Source organism: Cyanistes caeruleus, chromosome 15, assembly GCF_971803275.1.
Source record: "Cyanistes caeruleus chromosome 15, bCyaCae1.hap1.1, whole genome shotgun sequence".
Classification (NCBI taxonomy): Eukaryota; Metazoa; Chordata; class Aves; order Passeriformes; family Paridae; genus Cyanistes; species Cyanistes caeruleus.
In genome coordinates this window covers 8,611,939-8,636,536 of record NC_141715.1, presented here as the reverse complement: position 1 = coordinate 8,636,536, position 24,598 = coordinate 8,611,939, and the positions used below count along the sequence as shown (strand labels likewise).

Sequence of the window (24,598 nt, the reverse complement as noted above, 5' to 3'; positions counted from 1 at the left end):
TCATCTCACCTTAGGTGGGGAAGGGATAGATTTGTCACTTAATTGTATGTATGAAACATCACTCAAAAACTCTGCAAAGATGCAATGGAAGCGACAGAATGTTGAGAAGTGAAGGGAATAAACTGCAGATTATTGCAGCAGATTATTGTGAGCCCTGTTCAAGTTGTACCCAACAGTACCTCTTTAGAAGTGAGCAAAATCTTACATAAGTAGGGTGTTGCATGGGACTCAGGCATATCACTCAACATCTCATTAATTTTTTTGTTATCTATTCATTTTGAGAAAGGACTTGGAAGAGGGAAGCAAAAAAAGGAAACTGAGATTCAATATATTCATTGTTAATCTGTATCTCATGCTCCTCTAGGCATCTTCACCTACATATAAAAATTCATTTTTAGTACATTGTTTGCCATTCTAAGGAATCATAGAGAACTATATGGTCATTAATCAACCAAAGATACACCTTCCATTTGAGACAGACATACAGCAAGCCTTCTTCAAGCCAAGCAATCATATTTTGTCACTTTATCATTAAAGTACTTTGTTATTCCTATGAAGTTTTTAAACAATTGTATTTCATAGTACTTTTTCTCAAGTATTCTTTCAATGAATAAATCTAACAGCAAAACTTAATTAACAAGACAACTTACCGCTAGGGAATCTGTGAGCTTGGTTTTGTTGTTTAAAAACCAATCCTGAAATAGTATTTGAAAACTAAGAGAAGCTGAGTTACTGCCACTACTGCAACAACAGGAATATTTAGTAGCTTTATACTTCCACTTGTAAAAAACCCAAAGGAACAGAGAAACTGTTTTTAGCTCCAAAATGGAAAATGTAGGAATTTACCTTGAAGAAAACCTGCCCCCTTGTACATGTCAGTCAAACTCCTAAAATCTGGAAGAAAAAAGGCCATAGTGATATTTTCAAAACACTTGCAAAGAAAAGTAAGGATAATATTTCATTGCTAAATGATAATAAAATCAGCAGCTTTTCAATTACCTAGAAAATACTAGCACAGGTAAAGGCAGCTAAATAATGGTGAGAACCTGGGAAGTAGCTGGGTTCTACACACCTCTTTTGTCCACTGAGGTGTCAGCTAAAATAGGTGAGAATTCATTTACCTGGAGCCAGGAACCCTTGGGAGGAGTAACCAGGCTCCTCCTCGACTTCCACCAGCCCTGGCAATGCACAAAATAATGCATTTTAGAGGCATGAGTTACCTTATTTTCTCTGAAACATCAATAAGAAAGGCAGAAGAGTTCTCTACTCTAAAAACCAAAAAAACCCAAAGAAACAAAACATACAAAGCTGAACATCCATAAATATAAGAAGGTGATGGTGACTGCTGAATTTCAGGCAGGACCCAAGGCTTAATGCCCCAGTTGGCATTCATGGAACTTCCCTGAGGACTGTCCTGTCTGCAGCTGCAGAATGATGCCTGCATCAGGATCCAAACCATTCTGCCCTTACCTGGCAGCTCTCAGTGTGTGACAGATATAAATTAGTTCACAGGGCACTTTCTATTTATCTGATTTCTAGTAAATATCTAGTATCTTATATCTAGTAAAGATAATCCACCTCCTATTTTCAGAAATAACAATATTTTCATGCAGCATTTGCCAATGGACATTGCCACAGACATTTGTACCTGAGCACAAACCACTCAGCTGCTCTCTCAAATGCACCAGCACTTCCCCTCAGCCTGGGTGATAGATGCAGCACAATCTTTGTTCCCTCCAGTGTGTTGCACAGTGCAGGGAAAATGCAGGAAAGGGGATGATACTCACCCAGCAGCCCAAGGTGGATTGTGTTTTCATAACTGATTAGTATTGCTGTGCCATTGCATTTCTCATTAAAATCCCTTTCTTGAAGCTAAGTACAATTTGCACCATGTTTTCCACTTGTTTGAGCTTCAAGCTGTCGCTCAAAAAATTAATTTTAGCTGGGTTCATCTTTCCATCACAATTTTTTTGTCACAGTGGTTGATTAATTCTATGTCATTGTTTGCTCTTTTGCAAGATTAATTGCAGGATGAGAGAATAGATGACTTTCTGGTGAGGGAATATATGAAGTTATTGTAATTCCACAATGCTGGAAAGCAACTTTTTCCCCATCTCACTTCAGGCAGCAAGGAAATGATGTCATGAAACTAATTTGGTCTGTTGCTGGATCAATAGCTGACACAAGGAATGAGTTCCATTTAAAGTCTCCAAACCCTAAAAGTCTGAAAAACATATCTGAGCCCTGGGAAGACACAGCCCAGACAGACTGACCAAGGATGGACAGGTCTAGAATTTAAACAAGCATTTCCTCTGGAATTGTGTAGCATTTTATGATAGGAGACACTGTGACAGAGGTTTTGCCCAAGTGGGGCTTGTGCCATTCCATCCCAGGCAAGTTGGCATCTCCAGTTGTAATACACTTAGGACACAGCAGATTTATCTGAAGGAAGGACAGGAAGGGGGCTTTGGGATGCTTTTTTCAGTCTGTAAGGACACAAAATAGACATTATTTTGTATTCAGTCAACCTTTCATTGGCTCCCTTTAGTATACATTTATTTCCCCACAGAGCTGCTTGCCAGAGCACATCTCCAGTGCTGTATGATACCCTCATGGAGTTCTTTTCTATACAAACCTAATTTATTCAGCTCTTATTCCATTTATTCTGCTTACTGATCCTTCGCAAAAAAAATACTACCCACTTAGATGACTGAATTGATATTTCCCTACTGGTTTTTCATTGAAGTTTGAACATAGTCTTTCTGGTCCTCATTTACCCTATTGTATAAAGAAATAAAAGGTTTTCCAGAAATGTCTATGCTCCCCAGATGTATAACATTGCAATTGCTTGTCCTCTCCTGCTCTGAAGGCAAGGAGAATATTCCTCCAGTTTCTATGAGAGCAAGTTTAGGCACTGCTTGTATAAATTGATTTCATGAATAACGAAGAATGAACTGCTTTGCATCATAAGGCATCCAACCCAAAAATTCATGGTGCTGCATAAATGTAATAATATTGTCCATAGTCTGTGAGATTTTTACTATTTGAATTCAATCTATAAATACAGATTGAAAGTGGGTTTTCAGTGTTCAGCAGAACTGTGCAAAAAAGCAAAATGCTTGATGTTTTAAATTTCTGTTTATTTTCCCCAATCAGCTCTAGTGTTTTGCATGCACAAAGTTGTGTGTGCATTGCCAGGAATATTACTCTTTTTTGTCCCATGACAAATGTGAGCAAATCCAGACCTATGGGGACAATACAGGTAAGAGAAGGCAGTAAAACACATCACTTCCCTGGTGTTAAACCTCTAACAGAAGTCCCAAACCACCTGGGAACAGCCTCTACTCAAAACTGCCTTGAACTGCATGAATATACAAATATAATCTGAATGTTAATCTGAATTTTGCAACTCTTATCAAAATAGACCATGAACACTAAAGCTACCTACCCCTCTGCAAGGACATAACTACAGCTTTGTTTATAGTAATTCTCCTTTTTTCTGAATTTAACCATAAAAATAATAAATTAATTTTTTTTTTAAAGAATGCACTTCAATGGAGTGCTTTAAATTTTTAGTCTTTGAAAGTTGAGCTGCACATTTTATTCTGAAAAAGACCCTCACTCCTGTTTATCCAAGAAAAATACACTGGAATGTTGGAAGCATCTGCTAGGCTTTCATAGTAAAAGCTGAGTGTAAACAAAATCCACCTCTCCCTAGAGTATAAACATAATAAAATATTTAGAATTTCTGTAAACAGCATGAAGCTACTCATGCAGCAATGAGTGAAAAGCACTGGAGTGGCTGGACTGAGCTACTGGAAGAAGTGTTTTGGTTGCTGTGTGTATGGCTGTGTCCAAAGCCTTCTCTCCATGAATCCTGCCGGGGGAGGATCCCTGTGCACAGAGAACAGTAACTGATCACCTGAGATTGGTGTGCCTCGAACACAGGGGGAATAAAATCCTAGAAGCAGACATTGTAAAAGTGCTGTCAGCTCCACAGCATGCAATTGCTTCCTGATTTATGTGTTGGGATTGCTTTAGGAATCCAATTGCTTTGGGAATGCAAGCTCCAGACCAGAACCCAGCAGCCTGTCCAGTTTATTTGGTTTACTGTTTTCCATATTCAGACTTTTCCAAAGTGTCCTGCCATATGTTGTGAGGCAAATCTGCTTCCTAAAGTCCAGCCCATAGAGGAAAGTAAACCTGGTTTGACTTTCCCATGTGTTCTATGCAGAACTGATGTACCCAATTGAATGAAATCATCACTGATGTTACAGCATCAATCTTGTGATTTTGAAAGTCTGGCTTTGGGGACTTCAGAATTTAACAGGAACTACATGATTCAATCCCATCAGGGAAATCCCACTAATAACTGTAAAATTTCAGTATGAAAACTGAAATTCAGTGAAATACTGTGGGAGCAGTCTTTACATTCCTTATGTCCAGGTAGCAAAATCACATCCTGAGTGGAAGAGGCCAAAGAAATATGTGAGATGTTGTAACTTACAAAGAGTACTCTTTTTAAAGTTATTTTACCCACTGGAATATTTAACACATCCCTCTCCATCATGAGCACTCCAGTGCCACACTGAGATGTTCAAGGACACTGAGTAATTTCTGAAATTCCTCTTCAGACCCAGCTCTTTGAGCCTTCCTGCAGCACAGCAACATGTCTGGGGGAGAATTTGCAAGCTCTTGTCACAAGGCAGCATCTGATAATCAAAATATCATCTGTGCTATGGTTGGCAAGTCAGGAGATGAATTAATGAGCCATAACATATACATAAAGAAGAAAGCATAGATGAAAAAAACTCATGGTTTTCTCATTCAGTGAAAAGCTTTCCTTAAGTATTTATCAATGCATCAGGATTTCAAGAGAATTACTCAGATGTTTAAAGGTTGTTATTTGTTTAAATATCTCGTAGCATAAGGAAATTAAACTTAATGAGCAAATTTCGCTTGTTCACAATATGCAATTTTTTTCTAGTCTTGGGACTCTTGGGCATTATACTAAACAATGTTAGAAAGCAGTAATAATTAGGTAGAATTGCATCCAGAAAGTAAATCTCTCTAGATATAGCAGTGTAGGATTTTACAGGACTTTCCCTTCCCTCCAGGCCATTTAGTAAAAATGCAAAAGGAAAATATATGTCAGTAAATGAACAAAGTCTCAAAACAATTTACATTCTTACATACCTCTGAGGAAGTAGGACAGCTTTATTAGCTACTATAAGGTAGCACAAGTAACTGCAGATTCAACTGCCTGGTTTTCTGAAATTTGTCAGAGAGCTTAATAGAAAGATAAATGAGAACTTCAAGCTTTAGGCTTCAAATCCTTGAGATATGTCAAGCTTCATCTTAAATACTAAACTTCATCCCTCATACAGTCTCCAAATTCAAAGTGAAGCTATAAAGTGTGATTAAAGGTTTTTATTTTGCATCCTAAATTCCATTCTGGTGTTCTGTTCAACATATTTGATTCCTGGGAAGTCCTTTGTGCTTTGAAATAACATTGCACCTCATATCAGACCAATCTGCCTTACTTTTCCTAAAAATGTTTTTAATTTTTTTTGCGGCAGCAGAATGGTGCTGACATTTCATAGTTTTCTTTCATGTCAGGAATTGGGATGACCATATTATTTTCCTTCTGAAAAGGGCTGTTTGGAGATTTTAATTCCTCCTCTGGCTCATTTATCACAGGAGGCATCACCTGCTTCAAATTGCAGACCGTGATCTCATGCCAAGGAATTGAGGATGTGGGTGACATGGTTTGTTTAGAAACAGCAAATTCCTGTCCCTGCAGCTAACACTGGAATTACATAAACAACGTGGATCTATTAGTGTTCTCTCAAGAAGGCAGTGTATGTGTACACTAATACACCTACCCACACATACATTTATCCCTATGTTATCTATACTTGCTGTTAGAATGAGAAGTTTGCATCTGTGTAATTGAATTTTCAGAAAGGCAAATGTCTAAACAAGAAAACAGAGATCTGCAGCAAGCCAGCTCTTACTCTGCATGACCACAATATCTGAAACCACTGCAGCATACATTTTCAAATATCCCATTATCCAGGAAATTGCTGTTTGACTTATAAGCTTTTAATCATGGCACTTTTTTTTTTTCCCATTGGAAAAAGTCACCACAGTTTCCTGCTTAAAGGAAAAAGATTCCCAAGCTGAGTTGAACACCTTAAAAATAACCGTGTGCCCCTGGCATTTCAGGGAAAGAAAAGAAGACAAGTCTGAGAGAGAATATCAAGATTTCAAATTTTATAAATAATTTTGAAATATGCTCTCCATGGTTTATTTTAGAAATTTCAAAAATCCTTCTAAGTAAGAAGTGCTTTACATACATATATTTATGTCAACTACTTTAATGCTCTATTTTAGTTCATCCAGAAGATATACTTTCCTTACAGCCTTCATTTCCTTGCTAAGAACATACTCAGTACACACCTTCTTCTTGTGGAAGAAATGAGGGTACCAGACTTCTCTATCCTGCATGTGTAATCCAGGAATTGTTCTTCCCCTGCAGATAGCAATAACTGGTAGTAGTGATTTGGTTTTCTTGGAAAAATAACAACTGTAATAGCTCTCTATCAAGGCTGTTAAGAGCAAGGCTTTTTTTCTCCAAACATTTTGCTTTTTCCTACCTTTGTATAATTATCCACATAGTCAGATCAATTTATTACCCCATGCATAAGCACACTCACTCTCGTTTTCCTTTCCTTTGGGACCTTTACATTAAGATGATAGCTCAGACTGCTCAAACAGCCCAGTTACAAATGCCCTTTGATCAAATGATGACTCAAGGAGACTCAAAGATTACTTCTGCAGGGAAAGTCAAGGCAAATTGATCAGTGCTGTCACTGGAGAGCAACAGCTCCTGAAGGACTAGATTTTAAATGCATTATCTTTAATGTAATCAGAGGAGCATTTAATTTAATTTTAAAATGCCTTGCAATATTTGTTAGTGTTATAATTTCAGGTGTTGCAGGGACAAAAGTTAATCACACTGACTAGACAAACACTAATTTGTTTAATTAAGGCTACTCGGCTTTCTTTGTGTAATATTTTTCCAACTTGGTCTGCCCATACATTATTTTTGAAATAGTAGAAGCCCAGATGTAAATAATCTTTCATGGTAGAGCTGCTGAGCCTAATGAGGTATGAGGGAGAAACTAAAGAAACTGAAGGAAACTAAAGAAACTGAAGAATAGAAAGATCTTTTTCTTACCACCTCATGACACATTTTAGATTTAAATGAGAGGATAATAAACATGTCCATGGCATGGATTTTCCAGAAATAGATCATAATCCACTCATGGATTACCCAGGCAGCATGAGTGAAATTTTGGTTTGCTGCCTAGACTCTGCTCCCAGAGCCAGTGATTAGGGGGAGCTTGCAGCCTTCTGCTGTTTTCCTGTGTTGGCTTTGCCCTTTCATAGGAAGGGGGTGAGTTGCAGCAGTGATGGTGGGGAAGGTCTCCAGAGCCCTTCCCTTGCCAGACTGCAGGAGGGGTATGCTAAGGGAACAGGCTGAGAGCACTTAAACCCTCCCAGAGCTGCCCAGGCCGAGAGCCCCACACCCACACAGGACACACGACACAAATTCCCACAGCTTTTATCAGGCTGGTACCAGGCAGGCTGTGAATGCTTGGACTGAGCCAAAACCAAACACTTCCTCTACTCTTAGGTATTCCCATAGGCTCTAGAGAGCAAGTTAGCATCAAGCTGGCTCTTCCTTATGACTTTAATTTCTGTGACAGAGATTCATTATCCTTCTGGTTTAGCCACCCTTGGATGATGGCATTAAAGTAAAAGAGAAATTTAGAAACCAGTGAAAAGAGGACACCTGAATTTAAATAGCTATAAGGCAGAGCAGAACAGAGAAGGAAAAATAGGGAAAGGATGTCTTGAAAAGTGGAGTTCTGAAGTGAAAGACAGTGAGTAAGATTAATGCTATTTTTAAGGATCCTCCAGTGTTTTTTTTTCCCCATGTAACAGTCCACAGGCATTTTCCATTTAAAACCTTTAAAATGGAAAGAGATGGGGTCTGAAGAGCTTCTGTACTTTCCAGATATCACAGGACATTAGACATAAATCAGGAACCAACCACAACCTGGAGAAAAGATCATAATAGTTATAGAGGAAAATCAGGATTGCACAGAGGAAAATATGAATCAAACAACAGAGTCCTGACCAACAAAGCCAGGCCAGCTAGCTGTGAAGCAGGTGAGGACACAACTTCCCTGCCCACCTGTAGGATATGTGGTTCCCTAGAAAAATCATTTGCCCCTGTGTTCTGTCTTTCAGTGCAAGAACTTGGTGTCCCCTTGTGCACATGTAAAACCAGAATAAGCACTGGGAACTTTGCAGGGTGGTTTTAGATTTACAGTTGTTATACAAAAGAAAAATCTGTGTGACTTTTCTCTGTCCATATTTTTCATTTTTCAAGTGCATTTTTTTTTTCAAGAAACTTCATTGTCAGTAATCTACTTGTAGTACTCTGGCATTAAACAAGTTCTACAGCAAGGAAGTTTTGTTTAGAGCCAGCCTTTACTCTTTTCTTATTTACTCTCTGTGAAAGCTACACTGCACCCCACAAGAACCAGACTTAAACACAGTAAATCTTAGTGAAAAAATGTCAGTTAAATAAAGCATTTATTCACTAGCATAGCATTATCAAACCATTGGCAAGACCCAAGATTTAAGAGATCAATGTAAATATTTTCTGGTATTCCTACATCTGCTTCCCTGTAATAATATTGTGTTTGAAAGTTTTCTCTTCAGCAGCATGGGCACAGAAGCAGCTCTTTTTTCCAGGGTGTCAGTCCTTGTTCCACCGCTGCTCACCTTCACACCAGTCATCTTCTCAGTCAAGCAGAAAAGTGCAAATGGAAGTAACGCTTCAAGTCAAGAAAATAATAAAAAGAAAGTTCCCTGAACATGACAATTTGGATAAAAGCATTTCTGTGCATCCTCCCTCTTTGTTGCAGAAACGAGAAAGAGAACGTGTTTTATCTGCTTTTCATTCAGAGCTCCAGCTGTGGGTACAGCTGTGAGAGCTGCTCCCAGAAAAAGCACTTGCACAGGATGAAGAGCAGAAAAGGTATAATTTTTAGATAAATTCCTAAAAATGCAGAATCAGACTCTGGTATATGTGGAGTACTAGTGCCCCAAGTATAGCTGATTTCCAAGAAATGTTTAGTCCACTCCCAAAATCTGCTACTGTTTGATCTGATGGGTTTTTTTTCTGATTCACCTAAATGTAGCTCTAAAATTTTCTCAGGAATCTCAACTATAATGGATCTCTTCTGTCAAAAAGCACTAAAAACGTTCAACCTGAATTTGTACTCGGGGTCACTGAGATGGAAAAAACATAGACTACCCCAATTTGCTTGGGTTTTATTATAGGTTTGTAGCTAGTCATGCCACTCACTTGACTTGCAATACTGTTTCCTTTCACCACACACACAGTTTGAGTAATGAAAAAGGGATTCAATCTTCCTATTTCAGACAGCTGCATAATACTATGAGAAAATCTAGTTTGCATAAAAAAAATAAAAAGGCAGGTTTTCACTAATTTTTCTTCAAGATTTCATTAAATTAGACAAGAGCAGCTGCATTTACAAACTGTCCCTTTCCCAGAGCAATCACTCCAGACCAGTCTCTGGACTTGCAGCTCAGCACCATGATCATTTTGAATAAACTGATTTTAAGGCTTCTCTTCTTGGGTTGGAAGGAAAACAAAAAGAAATAACTTACATAAGCAACCATTTTTTCTCCCTTTTAAATTCAATAAAGCATCTTAACTCTTAACCCTGATCTTTTGTGAATGTCTTGTATGTCATGTCACAGAAAAAAAAAAAGGTGAAAAAACATTCACTCTGTACTTGGCAGGCCACTCTGTGTTCTGCAGGCACAGGCAATAAGCAACAAGGTTGTAGGATTTATTTGTAATAATCCTGGTTCCACACCATTACCCACCAAAAAACCCTCTCCCCAGAAAACCCCAAACAACACAAAAAGCTATCTGAAGTCTGTATTTCATGAACTCAAAGCAAGTACATTGCACCTGATAAGCTGAAAGGAGAACCAGAGGAAATGATTTCTGGAGGCTGGTGATTTACAGGTGAGCAGCAGCAAGGCAGCTCCAGGGAGTGGAAACGAGAAATGCATTGAGGACTTTGAGACAGAGAAACTGAAGGGTAAGGAGAGGAAAACAGGACATCTCCTCACTGGGAGCAGACAGAATCTCAGCCACTGTGGTTTCCTGTGTGCCAGTGGGAAAAGATCTTGTCAGAGTGAAGCAACAAGACCTCAAGGTGTATAAATTTCTGGCCTCAAGTTGGTCACAAAATCCCTCCACAGCCTGGAGCAAGTCACTCCAGAGGAGGAGAGCAGCACAGGTTCAAATGACACCTTGGCAGAAAGCCTAAAAAATTCCCACTGGAACATTTCTCCTGCTTCTTATGGAAAGTTTTCAGAATTTCCAAGTTAGCTGATTATGACTTATTGTCCCCATCACAGACCTGCTCAGTGCCACCAGGTCACCGCAGCTGGCAGTGCCATGAGGTACTTTGGAAAAATAAGACTGATGGCAGCAACAGGGGCAGGAGAGAAATCTGAACCAGAGTAAAAGCAGAGCTCATTTAAGTCTCTCTTGCACTGTGCTGCAAAAGCTTGGGAGGGAAGAAGAGAAGGGGTAGTGGTTTAAACTTATATCAATTTATATTTAATAGAAGGAATAATTTTTTTCATAGTGAGTGGTAAAAGAGTGGCACCTGGAGAGGTGATGGGTGCTGCATCCCTGGGAGCATTCAGGGTCAGGTTGGACATGGATCTGAGCAAGCTGATTGAGTTGGAGATGTCCCTGCTCTTTGCAGGGGGATTGGCCAAGGTGAGGTCACTTCCAACCCAAGCTATTCTATGACTGCATGATTAATTTTTCCTCAGAAGAATGTAGGGTGGGCTGAACCTACAGAGGTCAGGTTGGAGGAGGAACCTAAACAGAGCTCTTCCTAAATAAAGGTATGGTATGGTTTAAAAAAAAAGCAAAAATAAAAACAAAACCAGAAAGTTGTGGGACAGAGGGAACAGTGGGAAAGGATTTTAAGACTGTCCCAGGCAAGTAAAATATTCCTTCAGTATTGTACCATACCTAAATTTTTCTGTACTGCACTCTCTTTGGCTTTTGGAATCAGTTACAGTTTAGGGTTAAAAGCAGAACATCTGCTGAAGATTTTTCCCCTTGCTTTACACACATTTTCTACCACAACAGCATGAAGATTTAGGATGCTTGATGTTTATTCCAGCTTTAATTTTCTTCACAAATTCTTCATCTCTGTGGCAAATTAAAGGAGCAGATGCATCCCTGGGAAGGTTTCCAGACTGATTTTGAAGAAAGTGAGACATCCAATACTTGCTGAGCTGAGCTGGGGTTTCTGATCAATGGTAATACCACACACAGGATTAAAGAGGAGCTTGCAGTAAATAACTGATGAGTAGAGTAGCATTGCATGCTTAGGGTGCAGATGGTTTTTGTACCTCCCCATGGACTGCTGCTGAAGATATAAACTGCTGATCCCCATCTAAATTATCACTCAGATCATCTATATTGCCTTATCTTTTTATGCAGCTGGATACTCTCCTTTATTATATGGGTAAGAGATGAAAGCCCTTCCAAAACACAAATACACATGTAAATGTTGTATATACAATATTATTAAACTACAGTGTTACAATCCAAAGTGTTTTCTACAAAGACATGACTGATTTCAGATTTATGGCATGCAAATAACAAATCCCAATAATTCCTCTCTGCTTCCCTGGGCACTGCAAATAAAAAGGAAAATATCAGCTCTTAATTTTACTTTTAGTGCAGGTCCAAACTAAGTGTTGGAGAGCATTTCAAACACTGTAATATTCATCTATTCAGCTTATTGTATGTGAACTCCCACTGATTTTCTTGAGGTAATAAGCATAAATAATGCATTTGAGAAAATTCAGTTACAAAATTAAACTGATCATTGTTCATCTGATGAAATAAATTCTATCCCTTAAGCACAGGCAAACAAGAGGTTTGGGAGTGTGGTTTAATCTCAGAGGGGCTATGTGAAAGCTGATTGAGATGGTACAGTTTTTCTGCATAATCATGGTTTTCACAACAAAGCTGAGTTTTATTGGGTACATCAGGTAGAACTACAAATACACGCTTCCAATGCTACTAAATGACCATTTAACTAAAAAACATCATTTTTCAATAAGAAGCCAAAACCCCTGTTATTTCTAATACCAGAAATCTCTTACTTCAGCGGCCAGTTGCCATTTTCACTACATGAATCCTTGCCATTTCTCAGAAAAAGATATTTCTTGATAAGACTGTTTTGGTTTTAATCATGTGGGCAAAGCCTGAGGGGAAATTGTAATATAAGTTGTAATTCACTCGTCGCATTTCAGCTCTAGAATTTGTTCTGGTGTGAGATTGTCCAAGAGAGCTTTTGTTTCATCATCTAAACTTTATATTTCCCTTAGTATGGAGTAAAGAGACATTTTTTGTTGCCCTTGTTGAAGTTACTATTCCTGTGTTAAGATCAAAATTGCAAATATGAAAAGAATGGTTCCATTTATAATAGATGAAACAAAATAAATTTCTATGAATTATTATGTTTGAAATGTGTATTTGTTTTCTCAGAAGTACAGTTCATTACACAATCTGAAGCAGGTATACTGAACTGCATAGTTAGGACCTTCAGTAGAGCCCTAAAGGCCAGAATTTACAGTTCTACCATGTGCTACTGTATTAAAAAAAATAAATTTAAAATGCTGCAGTTTCATTAGGAAAAAGGAGAAGAGATTACCAGGTTCTTGTGCACTGCACTTACACCCAGAAAGTGCAATTCACACCCAGGGAAACACTTTCAATGCTGGCTTTTGGAAAGAACTATCTGATGAATTCAATGTGTAGAAGTGAGAGCTCTCATACCTTCTGAGGAGAGCTCTGCTGATCATGGAATTGGAGATCTATAATTTAATGTAAAATGTAATTTCAATATAACCAGCTTTAAGCAGTTTTTCCATTTTTACTTTCCTCTTGCACCCACTTTTTCATTTGGCTTCTGAACTGACACCACTGGCTAGCCCTGGAAGGGGGAGAGTGTAAGGTGGGGATGGAGGAGAAGCAGGACACAGCACAGCCAGGACATCCCATCACTTTTGTGACACACACTGATGCCAAGATGGAAAAAAATCTATGCAGTAATAAATCTCTATGTGTCTTGTCAGCTCTAAAACACTTAAAACATCCACTGCCATTGCCACACTGTACTGCAGGGCTTGGGACATTCAAGGGAATGTGAGTGTTAGAGTGAAATTAAAGTATCCTCATGTAGCTCATTTTATGCATTATTTGAGGGAAAACTTAATGAAGGGCTTTCTATCACTGCAGAAGACCGGGAGGTACTTTCAGAAGTGCACTTCATCTCTGAGCTCATGTACTGAGCCCCAGAATCAGATGTTTTACGAGATTAGCACTAAGTGACTATACTTACCTTCATCTTAGTGGCATTCCTAATGGGATTGCAACTCTTTGCCAGGTGCTGGTGAAGCTGCCCTCCCGTGTGTGTCACCCCGAGGGCACCCTGGCTCTGGGGACACTGTCTCACTCTACCTTCTCCTGTGCTGCACCAAGGAGTCACTGCCTTTCCCAGAGCTCAGCCATCTGCTCTCCCACTGCTCCAGCAGCAGTGGAAAATTCCTTTTTGTCTGAAAGAGGAACTGCATGGTAAATCTCAGTGACAGGATCAAGAAACATCTTAAACCAAATTAGCAAGAAGCGAAGCAGAGTGAACAAGTTATAAATTCTATTATCCATTCTAAGTGTCCCTCTGGTCTCAAATCTTGCTCTTTGCTTTTAATCTTACAAAATAATAGTTTGTGCTATTAGTTTCCTAAGGCTTCTTCTGCTCCTTTTAGGAGGAGAAATTCAGAAGCAGTGGAATTGTGAGGAGTGGTGTCTCCAGCCAGATACAGTGGTGTGACCTATTCCAAACTGCAGTACAGCCCTCAGCATTGAAATTATTTGCATAAATCAATCAATTAAATACAGTTACCAGCCCTGGGTAGCAATTTCTTCCAGAAAACACACACCCACCTGTCAGGAGATGGATATCAAGTCCTTTGCAAACCTAGAGGAACAAAAACATGAACCCACTAATGAGTTACAGCTCTTTCAAACATGTTTGATTTTACTTCTACTTGCTGCAGGACCTCTTCCTTTCCTCCCTTCCTCTAACTATTTTTCCTCCTTAATTTGCTAGACACAAACCTCCTTCCCAATAGATTCCCACAGATTCAATGATAATGTGATGACACAAAAACTTCATTTGCAATCACTGCTCAACACCCAACCATCAACACAACAGGAGGACAGTGTAACACAATGAAATCCATGATAATTAATCAGATCTGGTAATCTGATCCTTCACTGCCATCCTGAACACAAGATAGGATGAGTTTCTTCCTGTTCTGGGACTGCAGAGGGAATTGTCTCTTATGTGTCTAACTCAAGCATTACTGCAACAAGAATAATGTTGGAAAGATTGAAAGATACTTCTTGTCACTTGAGCTTAACTTGTACTTTCTCAGCAGCTATATAAAGGCATCAAAGACACTTTGTTCATGAAAACAATAATCCCAAACTGCATCTACCAGTGTATTTGAAATTATTTTCTGTTCAGCCTGAAATCCTAACTTTTAAAGGGTGTATTCAGGACTCTCCCTAATGTTCTCCAAGCTATAAAGTCTAAAGACTTGATAACTCAAAGGGAAGATTCTTGGAAATCTGAGGAACACAAAAATGGTGTTACACAGACAAAATTTTCCATCTTAAATCGATGATGGAAAATGCCCACCTCCCTTTTGTTATCCTAATTGTCAGGCTGTACAGCTGTGGATAGTGGCAGGAATAATAAGCAAGAGGCACAACCAGCAGGATTTTCCTCTTAAGGATCAACCTGTTCTTACCCAAAAGGCATCCAACCATTTCTGCTCGCAGTACAGAGCTATGCCAAGTTTGGGAGTAAACATTATAAGTAGAGATAGCTTAGTAAGACTTGGAAATAACTTTAAAGAAACACTTTACAATTAATATGAGATGGAAGATGAAGCAAGAGCAGCCTTGTGAGAGGGGAAGCTTTTGGCCTGGATCAGAGGAAGGAGTTAGGGAGCTGCAGTGCTACATCTAACTAAGGCAAATCTACAAAAACAGCATCTCCAGATTGCACAATGTGACACTGCTCAGCATTGTTTATAAGGAACTTTGTCCTTAAGATCAGTTTCCTGATATCCACAGGTCAGCTAAGCCCAATTACTGAGACAGTGAATTAATCTCCTTATGGACTATTTGCCTTCCTTAAAAATTGCCTTGGAATTTAATGTTTAAGACAAGATTTCTCTTTTCAGAAACACCCACCCACCCACCACACACTGAGTTTGCCAACAATTAACCAGACAATCTGTCTGTAAAATAGCTAAATATGTTCTAAAGAAAAAAACTCTTTCTATTTAAACAAAAAAAAAATTACAAATCTAACCAGTGTGATTTTTTTGCCGTGTACCATTTTTTTGCAGACAACATGGCCTATGTCTTGTGTGTACCAATTACATTGGTACCAATTAAAGTTGTGGTTAAGACCCAACAGCAAAGAGCTTGATCTCACAGTTTCCCTTATATCTTCTTTAAATTAATGTTCTTTTCAAAAGTTGTTCAGCCTTGCTGAACAACCTCGTGCTTCTGTTGATAGCAACCTGAAATTTGAGCTTCCAAATACAGACCTGTGGCTTTTTTATCTGTCCATTCACTTTGGTGTGAATCTTCCAAATATTAAATTTCAAGAACAGATTAAAATTAATTAATACAATTAAAATTAAATTCCATCTCATCAGCCATCATGCAAACTGAGCCAAGACATTTCTCTCAATGCATTCTGCATTACAGATTTCATCTGCAACAGAGCTACAGGGAAAGCAGCTTATGGATCCACACCAGATTCCAGGAGGTATGGCCACACAGGACAGTGTTTGCAGAATAGAAATATCTTTACATCTTACTGTAAACTTGTCATCATGACTGCTCTATTTTGGATTTTTCTTGCATTTAATTTCTTTAGCTTATTTTTTTTTGACATTTGCACTTCTTTAAACTATGCCTGAATAAATCTTCATGCCCTTTCCACTTGCTATAATTAATCACCTTCACTAAAAAAACTGCAGAAGAGAGCTTGAAAGTATTGGAAAATCTTCTAAACGAGACATTTTGTGAATACCAAAGTTTGAAAGAAAAAGCAACAAACTAAAAGAAGCCAGAGCTGAGCATGTTTGCAATTCTGTGCTGTAGATAGCCCTGGGATGAAGGGCTTGGTCTCTCGAGGTGTTGAGTGTGTTGGCCATAAATCAGCATTTCACAGCCTCAGGGTTCAGCAGATAAACAGCCACAGAGTTCAGTCTCACTTGTCCCCAAACAGTTGCTCAGGAAGTGAGGTGGATTGGAATGAGATTACAAAATTGTTATGCACTTCAGCAGTACTAACTCAAATAATTGTTAAAAAGAACGTAAAGCAATGATCATCATTTTTTAACAGTTCTCAGATTTGTAATGGCACAAAAATCAGCCTAAACTTTCTAACATACAAAGTGTATCATTTTTCAGCTTGGACACCTCAGAGTTTCTTCAATTAAAATTCATTTCAATGTTTATTTCAATTCCTGAATTATTGACAAGTGTTGTATTCAAAGAATTTTTTACTTCTGCAGCAGCATATGTGCACAAATCTGCAAGACAGATGATGCCTGCAACATTGCCAAGCAGAATTTTGACTGGTACAGCATGTTTTATTTTTGAAGACTGAAATGTACTGGTCTAAGAGAAGATCAGTTCCAAAATTCAGGATAACATCACATATTAATGATCCATCATAGCATACCATGGATGCTTTATTTTTCACCTTTCTCCCTCCATGTGATATCTACATGGTTAAAAAAACAGTGAAAAAAAAAATGCAAGCTGAGGATTGTGTAGTTTGACAAGTTTTTATGACTTCTCCCACTGAAATTTACATACAAATGTTTCCATGACTTTTTTATTAAATTGAGAAAATTAATTCACATTTTCCTAGGAAATACAATATTTTTGGAAAACATGACCCCAAAGAAAGGGAAAAAAGAAAACCCCACTATTAAAGTTATATAATCAAAATTACATTTGGAATGCAATTTTCATTTCTGTAGTTTACCCTACCTGAAAGTCAGGTCTTACATGTCGTGAGCACAGGCAACACAAGCAACAAGAGATGTAAATTCACTACCAAGCAAAGGTTTCCATTAAGGTACCTAAATTCTGAATGAAGCCAATCCACACATCCTTGGAGCAGGGAATTTTTATACAAATCTCAGAGTGAAATGGTGGGAAAGCAGTGAGGCAAAAGCTGTCCAGCCCCAGTTTGATCTATTTCAGAAAACTTAAACGCTTTAGGTTAGTCAGATACCTTTTACCAGTTACCTTCATGTAACATTTATTGTCTCAGTTGCTTGGATTTCCTTTTAAGCCCTGTTTATGTTACATTTAAGCTGTTTAAACATCATCCAGGTGTGAAAGCTGTTCTGTTATTGTTACAAACCATTTAAAATGAGCCAGCCTGAGCCAGCAGGGCTGGGTGTCCAGGTGGGCACAGCAAATCTTTTACTCATCTCACTCTGCACTCAGCAAAGGGAGTCCCTGGAGCTGCCCACTGATCCCACCCTGAGCCAGGATTCCTGCTCCGAGGCTCAGTCAGGAAAACACATTATCCTGGGGCAGCAGAGCTGTGGTAACTGTGTGTGGCTTCCACCAAATCCACTCAGGGTTCTCATTTACATCACCCAGACCCTCCCCAAATACTGCTGGAGTCGCACACCAGAAGTATTTGCTTTACACCAGTGCCTGCTTCCCAGTACCCCCACCAAAACAGCCTCCAGTATAAAGCATAATAGTCTCATTCTCCATGAAAGAAAAAGCGTTCCTTAGTCTAATCAGCTCTCAGCTGATGCAAACCAGAGAAATCCCTCTGAAGCCAGGGGAGATGAGTGACCTCACTCCAGCTCCACTGGAGGACCCCACACTGAGCACTGCCCTGCCTCTGATTACCTGCTGCCCCACAGCTGCAGCATCCTGCTGGGGTTTTTTTTTTGGTTTTGTTTTGCTTGTGGCTTTTTTTTTGTTTGGATCTAGTTTGGTTTTGTAAAGATAGTGTTTCTCTTTTCATCCTCATGCCTGAAGAGATTAAAAATTTCTCAGCTAGGTGCAAAACACACTGATTTGCTTAATGTTTGTGCCAGCTCCATCCTACCAAGATCCATGCAAAGCATGTGGGAAGGAGAAAGCTCTAGTGGAGAAATGAGCAACTTCCATATTGATTGAATGTGTGTCACAATCCTTAAAGAGATTGCTCATCACTTTGCTTGTACTTGAACACCCAGATCCTTTAAAACTTCCACAATCTAGATTTATATGTGTCCTGATTATGTTCTCAAGTTCTGAGAAAGAAATCTAGTTTGATGAATTTTAGCTCAACTTGAAGATTTCAAGAGGTTTGATGCATTATCAGCACCTTGATCTCCTCTGTCTTTGATGCCAGTAGGAGGCAGAAAGGTTTAAGTAGCCAGAGGTACTTGATTTCTGCAGAGCATGCCCCACTAATGTGCCCATCTCACAAGCAGAGCAGTGAAACTCCATTACCATCTGTGCACATTGCTTTAGGAACGTGGGGTGGAAGTGCCTTTGATCAAAAATACAGTCAGAGTAGGATTTTCAAAATATTCAATTCCCACTGAAATCCAAACTCTACCCACTAGCTTTAGAGAAAATAGATTTAGGCCAGAACTGAACACCTTTGAAAATCCAAACCTGAAGTAGAGGAACCCCATGTGGTCACCACTCCCTAAAGGAAAAAGATGCAGGTAAACCAGGTCTGACTGAATGTGGAACTTACTGGAATTTACCTAAAACCATGCTTGAATCTTTGCTGATATCCAACAGTTTGTTTTCAACTAATTTGTGATTTTTCCTTACTTCCCAAACCATGAGTTCTGGGAGCAGCTGGGAGTTGGACTGTCATAAGTGTTGTTTCCATAGCATTTCCAGTCTGACTGGAAGCCAAAAACATTAGAAAGCTCATGAGACAACCTGTTTTCAAGAGTTCTCAAGCAAATTTTGGCTGATCCACTATGTTTTGATGACTTCAGAAAAGCATCCAAACTGAGGCATATCTCATAGCCAGGCTAGGACCAAACCCTGGAGAAATTTGACTGCAACAAGATGTGATTTGAGAAAGAAAAGGATGGCCAAAGATTTTCTGTGGTTTATTAGAAGCACTTAAAGGCAGACAGAACAGAGATAATAAAAACAGAGATCCTAAAATATAAGATTGACCAGTTGTTTTCCAGTTCAAGCATTCAAACACTGCTAAAATCCAGACCCCTTGCCACATAACAAGATTGCTTTGGGCAAAATTAATTTAGGAAGGGTTTGAAGATGGGGAACTGTGTACTGGGATCTCTATCCTGGACAGGATATGTTTCTATATGCAAGAGAAGAAGAATTTTTTCCATTTTACCCCAGGAAAGGGTGGACTCCTGGTTCCTGATACAATACCTATAGCACAGAAAAAGCTTTTCTAGCCATGTACTAGCAAGAGCAAAATTGAAAATCTGCACTTGGGGTTTGTATCAGTAATTCACATTTTCATTCCAATGTCAGAGCCTTTCCTTCAATAAGGTGGATATTAGCTTGTTAGGTTTTCCTTGAGTGTTAAAACCATACAAAAATTCTCATTGATTCCTCCAGAACACTTCTAGTTAAGGTCAAGTGAAGAGAAATTCATTATGGTGAGAGCTTGCGGCAGTCAGGGAAGTAATGGATTTCCCTGGAGTTGGAATGATGTCCAAGGCCTGACCAGAGAGAGATGAGCTGAGGGAAAACTACAAGTTCAGCCTATCTTTGGTCATTGTGAAGCCCTTCTAGTTTTTTGTGAGCAGTTTAGAGCCCTGGCTCTTTCTCTGCCAGCCAGAGGAAAACATGGAAATATGTTCCTTTCCCACCTCACTTCATGTCATGGGCAGACACACCGAGCCCTCCTTCAGCAGCACCTTCTGAGAGCCCAGTTCCATCAGAAAGGTCAGAGGGACCCTGCTGGAGAGGAGCTCCCAACAGCTTCAGCTCACTGCTCTCGCTGCTGCCTGGCCAGGGACACGTCAAGGGCTGGCAAGAGCCTGCAGCATTCAGCTCCTCCCCAAATCCCCAAAACACCTGGCCTGCAATGTGATGTGTGCCCTGCTTTTCAGACTCCCAAGACTGCTTCCTCCCCTCACAGAAGATGCCTTCTTTCAGAGCAGAAAGGACACAGCTTCAAACAGAGATCTTGCTGCATGTTCTTGGTGGAAGCAGAGCTGCCTGCTTTAGATGGTGCCTCAACAAACAGAGGGGGAAAAGCTACAAACAAATAAAAAACTGAATGCATTCATTTACCATGCTCTTCATGAAGTACTGAGTGTATCATTTGGTGTAAATCAAAGAGAAGATGAATGCGAAGTGTAATTCCAACTTCTCAGCTCAGATATAACAAACTATTTTCTGGTTCCAAATCTCAACCAGCCACCATGCAAGAAAATACATATGCATGTTAGTATTTCTTGCTTGATCAGTGTCAAGATTGCTTCCATTTTTTATTTCAAAATAAACTTAAGGAGATGCATTTTTAAAATTCACTGCCAAGCACAGATTCAGTTAGAAGATCAAACTCCCAATTGATTGCATCCTTCACGGTCACTGCAGCAAATCCAGGGTACCAGCTGTGTTCGTCACCCTCTCAGAAAGCAGACACGGTAAATTACCAGATCTTTAGTTTTATTAGCTGCACCACAGGTCCCAAAGAGACCTTGGCGCAGTTTGTTTTTCTTCCTGCTGTATATAATGCCTCTGGCTTCTGCTGTATGTGCTACTTCACTCTGCATTTGAATTTCCGATTTTAAGTTCAGAAATGTGGCACTCATTCCCCCAAATGGACTTCAGAGCTCACAAAACAGGCCAGTCCTTGCACATAAATATATTGATTTTAGGAGCACACTTGTATTTAGGATGAGCACTTTGGCTTTGGAGCAGTATTCCCTGCTAATGTCTCATGACCCAAGTAGTGACAGGAATTTTTCTCAGCCGAGTATGTGGTTACTCATCACAAGGTGTAGCTGCAAATTTCACACAGCAGGACTCCTTTGTCAAAACAATCCTCTGCTGCAGAAGTCTCTTCTGTGGGAACTCCACGGGGCTCTGAGTACTCTGACACTTCAATCAAATTCTCTCAGCTCCCAACTCATTTTCAGCTCTCTGTGCTGAGCAGATTTGCTCTGGAATGGCACAAGGAGAAGGTTCCTCACTGCTCCAGCAGCTCTCATGGTCTGCTACTCTCAATTCCCCATCAATGCACTCCATGGAAAGCAGTAAGGAGATCAGTACAGATCCAAAGCCAGCTTGGAAAATATTTAAAAGAAATAATTCGACATTTTGCCTGAGCCTACTTGCTTTTCTTCAAATATAAAATGTATACATAAAGTGTATTCAGTGATTTGTAATCTGTGTGAAAGAGTTACTGAGAAAATGCATTTCCAGCATGAAATCAAGGTAATTCCTCAGTTTCACAAAGAATTTCATTCCTATCTGTACTTTCTTTACTCCCTCCTGTTATCAGGTCCTAAACTGGATAAACGAATTACATGTTTCTCAATTTTATTTAAAGTTACATTTAATACCATGTCAAAGTAGAGTCTGATGCCACCAGACTGCTTAAAGCCCTGGAAAATCCTCTCTCAATCCATCTAATTGAGTTTCCCTTTTCTTGTCCCTGCAGATCAGAGGTGTTTCTAGTACAGTTTTTTTGCTTTACAAACTGGTTGAAGCAGCATAAATAATGAGAGTGCAGTTGCCAGTTCTGCTGCTTGCTACAGAGCCATGGCTGTGGACAAAAGCCACTCAAAAACAGAGACTGATTGAATTTAGTCCTGAAGACTTATTTTTTGCTTTTGATTTTTAGATACAGAAGGAACTATCTATATTAACTATATGAACTATATATATGAACTGTATATAACTCTCTATATATATATATGTTATTTTTACAAGGAAAAAAGTCTTTAATCTCATAGGCATATGCAGGATTGTAGCAGAATAAGGTTAGAAACATAGATTAATACCTGGAAGATGTATTCCAACAAGTTTCTTTTGGAGAGGAGAGATTACTGGAAGTAACAGTGAGATGTTGTTTTAGTTTATTTCAACGGGAAAATGTGGAGAACAATGAAGAGGAAAGGGACCCTAACTTTGCCCATGAAAACAACCTGTATAATTGTGTGATTTTAAAAGAAAGTAGAGTTGAGCCAAATACCAGAAGACCACATACCGTATTTTCAGGGTGAAAGTGAATAAAATTCACTTTCATTTTTCAAAGCTTTTTTTTTTAAAAATATGTTACCACAAAATAGATGAAAGTTACATCAGACACAAAGATTTTCTTGTAATCACTGGAGAAGTTTTTGTACAAGAAGACAATACAGCAACTGTTGGTTTAAGGTGGAGAAAATCCCAATGAAAATTGACCAAGAACAAGGAAATTGAGATAAAAACACCTGATTGTTTTAGAAGAAATGGCTCATTACAAATATAATTTCTGAAAACTCATTGAGTTATCAAATTGCTTCAGGGATGGCAATGGATATTTCTTTATTTGAAAACACTTTAGGCACTTGTGAGGCATAATTATTAAACAACAACCAGCACAAATTAATCTAATTATCAGGTTGTCTAGCAGCACAGTGACACATGGAGTTCAAATGAATAAGAATTTTTTTTTTTTTCCAGATGAATTTACATGATGAGTGGCATGGTCACTTCAAAAGTAAGAGTTCTTTAAATATATATGAAGTGTGGCACTTCACCTGAAGTCACAGTTTATAACCCAAGGCTAAAAATCATATAATATTAAGTCCTTTGGCATCTTCTATCAGTATCTTGCCTTTCTTTGTTACTACTTTAGTCAAGCTGGATTCTTAATGTAGTATTTTACAATAGCTGAGCAATTAGAGACAGGTAATAAAGTAGATTAATTTGGTAACAAGGATTTTTCGATTTTTAGCATTGATTATTCAGCACTATCATTAGCAAGCACTTCTTTTTCCTCACTAAAAAGATCATGCAACTCACTGTGTTAAACATAATTTTGTTCCAGTTATTCAATTAATGTCTGCACATATGCAAAGATTAGAACTTCAGACTAATCAACTTTACTGTAAGATTTTCCTTTTTTCATCCATCACTTCAGCAAAATAAGAATCCATACATATCCCGTGTCTTCTAAGTAAAATAAATGTATTTGAACCAGGAAAGTTAATTCAGTTACTGGAACTCAGTCTTCATTCACATTTAGTGATAAACAACATCAGAGCAAACAACTCTGTCCTTGAAGCCATTCCATATTGCCCTTCAATACTCCTATCATCCTTCAGACACAGCCCAGAGCCTCTAGAACCAACAAAGGCAAATATGTGCAGGTGGGATCACTCCTTACCTGAGTGAGCATAATCTCCTGGAGCATTCAGGGTGTTTATTACACACACAGGGTGTTTACATTCAGGGTGTTTATTACACACACAGGGTGTTTATTGCACATTCAGGGTGTTTGTTACACACACAAGGTGTTTGTTACACACACAGGGTGTTTATTACACACACAGGGTGTTTATTGCACACACAGGGTGTTTATTACACACACAGGGTGTTTATTACACATTCAGGGTGTTTATTACACACACAGGATGTTTATTGCACACACAGGGTGTTTATTATACATTCAGGGTGTTTGTTACACACACAAAGTGTTTATTACACACACAGGGTGTTTATTACACATTCAGGGTGTTTATTACACACACACAGGGTGTTTATTGCACACACAGGGTGTTTATTACACACACAGGGTGTTTATTGCACATACAGGATGTTTATTACACATTCAGGGTGCTTATTGCACATTCAGGGTGTTTGTTACACACACAGGGTGTTTATTGCACACACAGGGTGTTTATTACACACACAGGGTGTTTGTTACACACACAGGCTGTTTATTACACATTCAGGGTGTTTATTGCACACACAGGGTGTTTAATGCACACACAAGGTGTTTATTGCACATTCAGGGTGTTTATTACACACACAGGGTGTTTGTTACACACACAGGGTGTTTATTACACATTCAGGGTGTTTATTACACACACAGGATGTTTATTGCACACACAGGGTGTTTATTATACATTCAGGGTGTTTGTTACACACACAAAGTGTTTATTACACACACAGGGTGTTTATTACACATTCAGGGTGTTTATTACACACACACAGGGTGTTTATTGCACACACAGGGTGTTTATTACACACACACAGGGTGTTTATTGCACACACAGGGTGTTTATTACACACACAGGGTGTTTATTGCACATACAGGATGTTTAT

The 24,598-nt window shown here is 38.9% G+C and overlaps 1 long non-coding RNA gene across 2 annotated transcripts; it reads right to left on the bottom strand.

Annotated features, from left to right (window-relative positions):
- Positions 1-11,298: 11,298 nt before the first annotated feature.
- LOC111935411 (uncharacterized) lies at positions 11,299-23,741 on the bottom strand. 2 transcript variants are annotated; one of them, XR_015276633.1, is made up of 4 exons: positions 23,658-23,711; positions 22,288-22,332; positions 14,162-14,195; positions 11,299-13,773 (listed from the first exon to the last, which is right to left on the bottom strand). It is a non-coding gene; the product is annotated as an uncharacterized LOC111935411 (long non-coding RNA). The 2 variants fall into 2 exon arrangements; XR_015276632.1 differs by lacking the exon at positions 22,288-22,332 and having other exon boundaries at positions 23,658-23,741.
- Between the last annotated feature and the right edge of the window lie 857 nt (positions 23,742-24,598).